Source organism: Camellia sinensis, chromosome 9 (assembly GCF_055761805.1).
Source record: "Camellia sinensis isolate YWXY chromosome 9, ASM5576180v1, whole genome shotgun sequence".
In the NCBI taxonomy this organism is placed as follows: Eukaryota; Viridiplantae; Streptophyta; class Magnoliopsida; order Ericales; family Theaceae; genus Camellia; species Camellia sinensis.
In genome coordinates, this window is record NC_138969.1 from 200,777,209 (window position 1) to 200,787,857 (window position 10,649).

At 33.6% G+C, this 10,649-nt stretch overlaps 1 long non-coding RNA gene across 1 annotated transcript; it reads right to left on the minus strand.

Moving 5' to 3' along the window:
• Nucleotides 1-4,287: 4,287 nt before the first annotated feature.
• On the minus strand, nt 4,288-7,660 carry LOC145800093 (uncharacterized). The gene is made up of 4 exons (XR_014341414.1): nt 7,571-7,660; nt 6,857-7,410; nt 6,646-6,747; nt 4,288-4,532 (listed from the first exon to the last, which is right to left on the minus strand). It is a non-coding gene; the product is annotated as an uncharacterized LOC145800093 (long non-coding RNA).
• Nucleotides 7,661-10,649: the final 2,989 nt, after the last annotated feature.

Sequence of the window (10,649 nt, forward strand, 5' to 3'; positions counted from 1 at the left end):
CGTGATTCTGGTTCTATGTCTCCTCATTGCGACCATCTTCTTCCTTGTTTGGGTCAACGTGTTTACCACTCCCAGCAGGGATTTCGTTCCCAACCTTATCCTTCTGTCCGTCGCTGGCCATCTATTCTCCTTTCTTTCCCACAGACGGCGCCAAATTGTGTGAGTGAATTTCCGATCACACTGCCAACTTAGTATTCAGCTGGAGAGTACTGGCAGAATAGATGACAGCTGATTGACCTGCAACAGAAAGAGAAGATTTTGGCAGTGGTTCGTCCACCCGGGAACACTCCAACGATCAAGTTAGTATATCTCTCAAAGATAATCAATTGCTAAACTCACTGTTCTGAGTATAAATTGCGTACCTTGGACCCATCGGGGGTGCCTTTCTTTTATAGTTAACTCAATCCTAGTCCCCATAGAAGCCTAGCTTCAATAGACTTCTGCTCAGTGCTTATCCTGGACTCTCCAAGAGATAAAGATAAACTCCCTAAGAGTGTTATCCTTATCCATGCTAAAGTCCTTTCTCATTCTAGGACTCTTGTGCTTTATCCGCTTATCTCGGATTCCGATATCTTCGGAGATAATCTCGGCCTAACCGAGATAACCTCGGCGTCATAACCTAGACACGTGGCACCTCGGCTGACACGTCGGCGTCACCTTGGCCACGTGTTGGGACTTAGAAAATATATCCCCACAATATATATGTATGAGGAAACATACAGTTCATTACCATGATAGAATGAAGATGAAAAATGGAAAGAACTAAAGTCAAACAATGGTATGTTTAGAATCCACATCTGAGAACCACCCATTAAAATTTCTTCCAAGACCTTGTATGAAAATAGCAATCACATGAAATAACTTACTTTTTATCATCTATACAACATTCAAATTTTACAACCAAATACCTAATATATATCATCTCCATCACACAAAAAAGTATCCCCCATCATTTTTATATATTAAAGTGATTGTTGATGCAGCTAACCCGCATCACATTACTTTAAGCAGCATTTCAAACCCAATTGCTGGTCAAGTTGAAAAAAAAAAAATTGCAGGTTGCCAAGTTTCTCAACCTAAAAGAATATTCAAATGAGGAGAAAAACCATTTTAGCACCTTCAATAAGAACACAGCAGTTTCACAAACGAACTACAAAACAGAAGGACAGGTTAATCCCTCCATGTCCAAAAAATTGAGTTCACTTTTAAGTTTTCAGTAAATGAAATTTTTTCCCCTAGGTCCCTCAAGGTCAAAGTTAATATTTGAATACGAAAATATCACTTTTTTAAAATCAGGCCTCAAGTAGATTAACACCTTAACCTGCAATTCGTTCTACAACTTTGCAAACCTGTCAGTTCGATCATGTATAGTAGCATGACCCATATATATAAACTTAGTTTTGAATATCCTTTTGCCCGGATTTGATGAAAAATGTCAAAAAAAAAAAAAAAAAAAAAAAAAAACAAAACAAAACAAAACAAAACAAAAGAACAAACAAGAGTACCTGTTAATTTAGGGACAGAGCCTGTGAGACTTTTAAGTGAAGTATCACACGGCTTGAAGAGAAGAAGAACCACAAAAACATCTCACCTGGAGTAATCAAATCCTTCCATCAATGAGAAGACGCGTTCCAGCATTTAATGGCTTGACTTCACCTTTAAAGCTTCAATTTCAGCTATTAGACACCTTCCTTCTATTGATAATTCAACACTTAAATAAGCAGTTTTAGCTTCTAAACATCAAATTCCAGCATTTAAGTATACAATTTCAGCAACAAGAATCACTGTTCTTAGTTTCCAAATAAAATTCATCTTTAAATGTAAAATTTAGCAACCAATATCCAATTTGCAACTTCCAAAGAACAAATTCAGCTTCTAATTGATGATTCCAGTAACTTATAAAATTGCTTCAGCACGTAGAACTAATTTCCAATAACCACAGGCATTGTGTTAACTTCTAAATAGGTAGCATCTAATCTTTTCTAGAAGCTGACTCATATATTGCCTTGTAAGAATGGCATATTTCAAGGTGTGAGTAGTAACAAATTAAATCAATAAAATTCTGAGCATCTCAATTGAACTCAACCAAAGCTCATATCACCTAAGAGTTCTGAAGAAAAACAAAAACAAAAAAAAAACCAATAGATGAATATGCTATAACAAACCCGAGTAAATCTGGACCTAAGAGTCAAGTCGAGTCAAGTAGTACGGTTTTTTATTTTGGACGTAAGAGAGTCGAATCTGTTGGACAATCTTCATTGTAATTAATTAATTCTGTTTGTGTACTTAACAACAAACAGAATATTAAAGAAATAAAGGAAAGGAGAGAAAATTGTTGGATTACAAAAATCAAACTAGAAATAAAAATAAATAAATAAAAACAGATTTTATTTTGTTACAAAAATAAAATTAAAATATGATTTAAATAAACAAATAAAACAGAATAATAAATTAAACAACTTACTTGATTAATTTCTTCTAATAATAATCTGATCAAGTCCAGTGTTTGACACTGTATCCTTAAGATAGATTCGTCCTCTCCTTGGTGCTTTCAAAATATGGACGTCTATCTCCCGAGATGAAATGATCAACAACAAATAAAGGCAACACCACAATTTATTTGTTCAACGAACACATTAAGTGTTTACACTCTTTCCAAAAAAATTAAATACAGCAAAATGCAGAGAATTATAGCAGAGGTGAAGTACAAAAATTGGAGTAAAATTCAAACCAAACAGTGAACAGGTATTGTACCTATTTAATATTAAATACAATCTTAAGACGGATTCGTCCTCTCCACGGTGCTTTCAGAAAATGGACGTCTATCTCCCAGGATGAAATGATCAATCAACAAATAAATGCAGCACTACAATTTATTTGTTCAACGAACACACTAAGTGTTTATACTCTCTCACAGAAGAAAATAATGCAGCAATATGAAGAGAATGTTTGCAGAATTATTAAGGAAATTAGAGTAAAAAAAAAAAACCAAATGAAGGACTAGTCTATTTATAGAGATGAAGTGGTGGCTTGGTGGCTGCTAATTTTGAATTAAACAGGTATAACACCTGTTCAATTTAAATTAAACAAATAGGCACTGCTTAGTTTGAATTTCAAACAATTGAAAAACCTATTTTGGGTGGATTTGAATTTGACCAGAACAAATTCGGTTTGGGCAGATTCGGATCTGTCTGTGAAGAGGTGCAACAATTTTGAATTCAAAAATTGAAATTTAAATCTGGATAGAAATTCGGAATGAATTTTTGGACAAATTTTATTTCAAAAAATAAAATTTAAATTCAAATGTTTTTGGCCCAAAAAGATAGGTATTGGGCCGAACAAGCCTAACCCAATCACACACCCGCGCCCAAACCCAAGCCTAGCCTGCCCGACCGGACAGATAGTGGTGTGCGCGCGTGCTCGTGTGGTGATTTTTGAGTCCAATGGCACTACAACAAGTTGGGTCTTGAATGACGAAATTTTTTTGTCTCTAAAGAGCTAATTTCGTCACAATAGATATTTGTGAGGAAATATTTTCGTCACCGGTTTCGTCATTGAATGTTTGTCACTAAAAACTAACGTGACGAAAAATAATTTCGTCACCAATGAAACAACATTTTGTCACCAAAAATTCTCATTTTCGTCACCAAATAGTTATTCAGTACCATATTTATGACTTTAGTTGACGAATAAATTTGTCACGCATGTTGATCATTGATGAGGAAATAATTTCGTCACAATAAGATGTAAAGATGACGAAATTTTTCGTCTTCAAAAGTCATAATTTTTTGTCACCAATAAAACAAAATTTTGTCACAAACAATTCTCATTTTCGTCACCAAATAGTTGTTCAGTACCATATTTATAACTTTAGTTGACGAATAAATTTGTCACGCATGTTGATCATTGATGAGGAAATAATTGTCACAATAAGATGTAAAGGTGACGAAATTTTTTGTCTTCAAAAGTCATACATGGGTGACGAAATATATTTCGTCATAAATATATATACACGTGACAAAATTTTTAGTCACCAAACAACAAAATAAATAAAAACTTTCATATATAAACTGCAGTAAATTTTGTCACAAAATAAGTTTATTAGTGACGAATAATCACTTTGTCATAATAAGAAGTACAAATGACGAAAAAATTCGTCACTAAAGTTGTTCCATATTTTATATTCAATTTAAGTTATTATTTCACAAATATCCCTGCTCAGATCTCAATAGCATTTTAATTGTACTAAGAAATCCACTAGCTATTATACACCACTCCACATAAAAATTCACTAAACCATTATATTATAAATCAAAATGTATCCATCAAACAACTTTAATAATAATCCATTATGTATAACAAAAAAATCATCAAAGCAAATCCCAAAATGAACTAATGTGGAGTCCACAAAAAAAATCAACACTCAATCTTGATTTGCAACTACAACTAAGTATCAGTTCAGGAAATAAATAAATAATTCAACACTTGATCTTGATTTGCAAATATGCTTCCAAACGTCATCAAAAACCAATCTGCAAAGAAAATAAATAAGGAAGACATTAATATATTATTAATTACATCTAAAATCATATTTAAATAATTTTATTTTATAAACCAATTTAATAGAAATGCATATAACAATCCAAAACTTCAAAGAGTTGAAGTAATCCTTAATGATAAGCAACACAGATAACAGAAGATGACAAAAGATTGCAAGAACACCATGTATCACTAGCACTAATGCCAACAAGAACCAAAGAGAATCACATGACGTGTTCACAACCTAATCAATCAATAGTTTTTATAGGAGTTACCATTTTCATTTAAATCTAAATATGTTCCTATTTTATTTTGAACTTCAACGAGGTAAAAGGTCAAAACACACATGCAAGCAAACATAAAAACAAAAACAAATACACACGAATAGATATTGAAATAAAAACACAATTAGATCTCCAAACATTTTGGGTTAATTATATTTTATATGGTTTTGTCCAAAAACACTTTACCTCCTTCATGTTTAAAAATATACACATAACCCTCTTGAAATTTGGAGTAAAGTGCAAACGTTGCAAATTCTGGTTAAGTTAACCATGCGTTAACACACTAAATTGAGCGTGTGTTAAGAAATATATATAATGATACTTTTGCCCCTTTTTCAATTTGCCTTTTTCTATTATTTTCTTCTTCATTCCCTCTCCCTCCTCCTCTTTTCTACAGCAACAGACCCACTCGCCATTCCCCTTCTCATTTCCTCCTATATTTCACATGCCACCACCAACCAATAGCCTCATGGGCCACCATGGCTATCAACCACCTCTAAAACAAAACCCAGTATCCACTTCCCCAAACACCTAGGTTGGGTGACTTTGCAAGACACAGTCCACCAGGACACCACCATGCATGGCCAAACCCAACCCTAACACCTAGTGGACAAGCACATTTCATCCCTCTCATCTTTCTCTCCCTCGTAGGGAAGTAAAATTTAAAACTCATCTCCCTCTAACAACCTAAAAACAGAAAGTTCTAAACACAAGTTCTAAAGGCAACGAATCACCTATTAAGTTCTGAATTGTGAAAACTCCAAGAAAACAAAAACAATGAAAATGAAAATGGGGTAGAAATTTTAGGGGAAAATGCTATATAATTGAGTACGAGACTGAGGAGAGACATTGTCATTTTTTAAGGCAGCTAAGCTAAGAACTATTAAGATGTTATTAATGAAATCATTAAACCAATGATGTGTATTGATCAATCACTATAGCCAAACTTTATGTTAGGAACAAAAGCAATTACTAACAATTAACAATAGACTACTTAAATTAGTACTGAGAAAAAAAATCGCTGTAAATAAATTAATCCCTCACGGCAAGAGGAGTTGTGTAGGTGTCATATGAGAGGAGAGAGAGGAATGATATGAGGCAGACCATGGGACAAGAAAGGGAATAATGGGAAGAAAAACAAAAGGAAAGAGTCCCATCTAACACTTTATTGTTGACCTTGAACTATGTTTTCTGAAGAATTAAACAAAAATCAAGTTAGGTTTTCTTCAGTCAGAGTCTACAAGTCAACAGTTAACATTTAACATATGTTGTGATCTAATGTTCCCCATGACAACAAAACAATGTGCAATAAGTATATGCATTTAATAATCCAACACTATTGTCCATTTGAAGGTGTTGACATCAACTTAAATAACCAAAATGTCCAGAAAGACCCAATTGACATCAACTTAAATAACTACAATGTCCAGAAGGACATCAACAGATCAATGTGCAATAAGTATATGCTAAGTGATTTCTATTAATATGAAATAGGACTAGACCATAGTAGGTATACTAAGTGATTTCTATTAATATGATCTATCTTCCACATACACAAAAAAACAATGTTCAATGCTCAGATGCCAATGGGAAGATAAGATCCATGACAATCTAGTTTCTTGTATTTTGCATCCTATAATTTTGGTTTTTTATTTTTTTAAAAGAAAAAGACTAACTAGATTCTTGTGCTTGCTTACTTGCTTTGTTTACCTTGTGATTTGCATGATATCTCTAATTTGCATGGGTTGTATAAAGTCTAATAACCACCCAACATTATAGTAAAGCAGTACTAAAAAAATAAGTTTAAATCAAAAAGTAAAACCTGAAGCACTTGAGCAGCATATCTCTGAGCTGCTGCATCTTGCTCAGCAAATTTGTGAGCATCTTCTGTTACCCTTTGTTCTTGCTCTACCCTCATCAAAACCTATCAGATAAGTCATAATCAATATATTGTTAGAAATCTTTATCACATAAGAGAAAACAAGAACCAATTTTTTACATATTTAATTGTCAAACATAAAGCAATGCAAAACCTGAAGCATGACATTTTTTTGTTCTTGCTTATCAACAAGGGCATGTCGAAGCTCAGCAACCTCTCGCTCCAATTGTTCAACCTGAAACTCATAAGCAAATAGTTAATATGAAAAATATTTTATTTAACATTTTAAACTAGGTAGAAGAATAAATAAGAACTCAACCACTAAACAAGCATCTTGCTTACAAAAATTTTAATAACTACATCAAACAATTTTAGTAGATTTCGAGTAGAAAAAGGTGAAAAACTTAGTAGGAATTCCCCACCTCTCTCTCTTTCCTCTTCGATTCAAAAACCACAAAATATGATCAGGAAAAAGAAATCAAAATACACCACAAAGAAGGTGAGGAATTTTGGATGAATTCAATGAGTTATGGGAAAATAATTAAACAAATTAAGAAAACTCACAATGGAATGGAAATGCAAGGCCAGGCACAAGCTCATAGAGGAGTCGTGATCAACATGGAATCATTCAGTGGAATGGAAATGCAGGTTTACATTGGAAAACATCCTTATGTAGATGTCTATGGTGGCAAATTGTGGATTAATATCCTACATGAAATTGGCACACACAATTCATCAGCTGTTGATCTAGTTCTCAAATTGCGTAATGAGCCTGTTTGGTGTAGTATTTTTTATGTTTAATTATTCTAAGATCCCCTAAACTATTAGTGAGAACTAGATCAACAGATGATGAGGATTAAGATGGTACAATGTCGTCAAAGCCTCTAGGCTTGTATGCCATGGAGGAACAGCTGATGAATTGAAACTATTGTTGCTCATGTCCCTGCATACCATCATCTTATGGTCAGAAAATGCAAATAGATTTCACATGCATTGCTAACAAAATTGAATATCGAAGGAAATTGCAACAACTTACAAAGAGTTGAGAAAGTTCATTCCAGTGAGATAACGGGAATTACTAAGTGTGTTAATGAAACTAGGTTCTCGAGTCATGGCATACCATCTTTTACAAACAATTATGCATATCAAGATTAATTCAATTGGAAGTCTAGACAGGATGTCGGAGAGTATCTCTTCTCGCAGATCAACTACTACTCTGTTCAATTGATCGTTGCAATTGGTTAAGCTTTTTCACTTCGAGTCCGTCGTTTGAAGAAGCATTTGAAACTCCTAAAACCAATTCTTGCAAAAATCTTTCTTACCGAGGTATCCTCAGAAGTAAGCTGTAGCACAGGCCAGGGATATGAAATTCAGTGCGACAAACTACAATTTCCACCAAAAGGTGCTTTGAAGTGGAGACACGTAGACAAGATGAAAATACCATTAGTAATTAGTTACAATTAAAATGACTTTCTATAATCTTGGAACACTTCATATAACACTAATATCAAGTAAAAATGAAAATTCACATGAAAATTCACGTCATGTATTGAATCCATAAGAATTATGTATGCACAATGGCTATTCAGCAATAAAATTTCAAAACAATACATGTTAATATGATCAATTGGGTTGCTACTTTCAAAACAAAATATTTGGCAATAAGAAAGTTAAAGGCAAGCAAGATTCTACGAGTATATAAGAGTAGGAAAACAACAATGAAAGGGCCATGTCCCTGGCTAACCAATGAAATTCTTCAATTACACGTGTACAACCTCAAGGTTCTGGGAATAGTAAGGTGAAATGGGATTGCAGTTTGATAGTTAAAGTACAGCCCTACACTGAGGTTTCAAGCAGAAATCATATTTAAGCTATAAAGCCAAAATAATACTGAAAAAGTACGAACAAAGCTCCCTTAACAGTGCATTCATGCAAGCAAACTCTCATCTCAACTCAACTCAACTCAACAAGCTTTAAACCCTAAATACTTACTGCTAGCTAGTGAATATTCAATGCACTCATATACTGACTGCAAGCCAAGGAAGATACCATGTCATCACAATAAAAACAGATCTATGGCACAAAAAAAATGCTTGAAAAAAGGAGTATTGAGAATATTTTCCAAAAGATAAAGAGCTATAAAAAGAGTAAGATTATGAGTAAGATTTACAAAAGATACTGAAACATATTCAAGGCATGTAGACCAAAATCTAATGAAAAATTAATGCAATGGACAAAGCTTGCAGAGTGATACAAAGGAAAATAAACCCTATGCATACTTGGATGTACCACACGTTTGACAATCATTTAATGAATATATGAGGTTATTTGTGAAAGCCCCAAAGTGGCTCAGCTAAGGTTCAGTTGGACAGGGTTTCAATTGTGAGAAGTTGAGTAATTGCAGATCAGCTTCCTGTCAGTTCAACTCCGACTAGAAAACAAGGAGCCTAAACAACATTCAGAAAACCAACAGTAAGTTCATGTGTGCTGAACTAGACAAATAATGGGTGTGCCTAACCTGATACTATTTCAAATACTCGTAAAACGCCTACCTTCTGTCTTCCAAACTTTTTAGCCATATTGTTACTTCAAATGATAATGAGAATTACCACATAATGAAAACGCTTTCTGTACTGCTTTTCAAAATCTCACATCCATCTCAGCTGTCACTCCAACTATCTTTCAACAGGGTCTCGCTAAAAAGTGCCCCTCGGGCACAAGAAAAAGACAAAATTTGAGAAACAGAAGAGATTCAATTCCCTTTTTACTGAAACCAATACACTTTTTAACATTTTCGCCTATTTTGAAGACACTTTTTAGCTTAATCCCAACAATAAACAATGGCCCAGGGCAGTCTTCAGCATTTGCCCTTTCAGAAACACACTTTCAAACCTTCCGATAATAACTCTCATTTCAGTTAATGCATACAAAAAATTGCAAGTCCAGCCATGGGATGTAGTCATTAGAAGTCAATCACGTCATGCCCCAGATTTTTAGAAGGTAATTAAGCGGAAACTAATTAACCTAAGCATGATCTTATTAATTAAAAAAGTACAATTTCTGTCTTCATGCACTTAATTCTATCATTAATGTCGAAATCTATTCATTTCTTTACTTATTCAAAAAAGAATTCCAATTTGCCTCGTAAAACTTGCCATTTGAGTAAGTCAAACAAAAATATAAAAATCCAAGGTTTTTTAGTATAAAAAGTATTTCCAAAATCGACTTATTCTGAGAAAGTTAATCATTTTGTTATTATTTTCCTTAACTGAAAATAAAGTTCACTCATATGTTTCACACAACTCACAAGTGCAGGTTTCCCAACGAAATGAAATGACATACATATACAATAACATTACAAATCGTAATTTTGTCAATTTGAGTACAACAAAATACGGGCACACAAATAATATGTATTTTAACAAGTCAAACTTATACAAAATAATCTAAAACTAACACTGTAAAAGGAAATAACTAATCAGGCATAATAAACTCAAATTTTGTATGGGTAGAAGGAATATCTGAAATAACTTACTTCCTACTATCATTTAGACGACTACTAGATCAAATGCATCACATGCAGAGAATGCAACAACTGGTGGTGACGCCCTTGAGCTTCTTGAACGAGCAATGATCTTGTCGAAATGTAGAGTCTCTTGACGCCCATCTCCTTTCACAACATACATCTTTAAAAAGCTCCCAAACTAGATAGATAGTAAAGAATTTTCATAGAGGACTTTCGTCGAACAGGTTTGGTGCACAATGTGGCTGATACAACCAAATCAATCAACAATCAGATACCCAATTACACACATATACAGACTTCGAATTTCAATTTCCGCCATTAGGGTTTGGAAATCGAACAATCAGATACCTAATTACACACACACATATAGAAATCACTGAAGCTTTATATATATATATATATATATATATATAACTTTGAA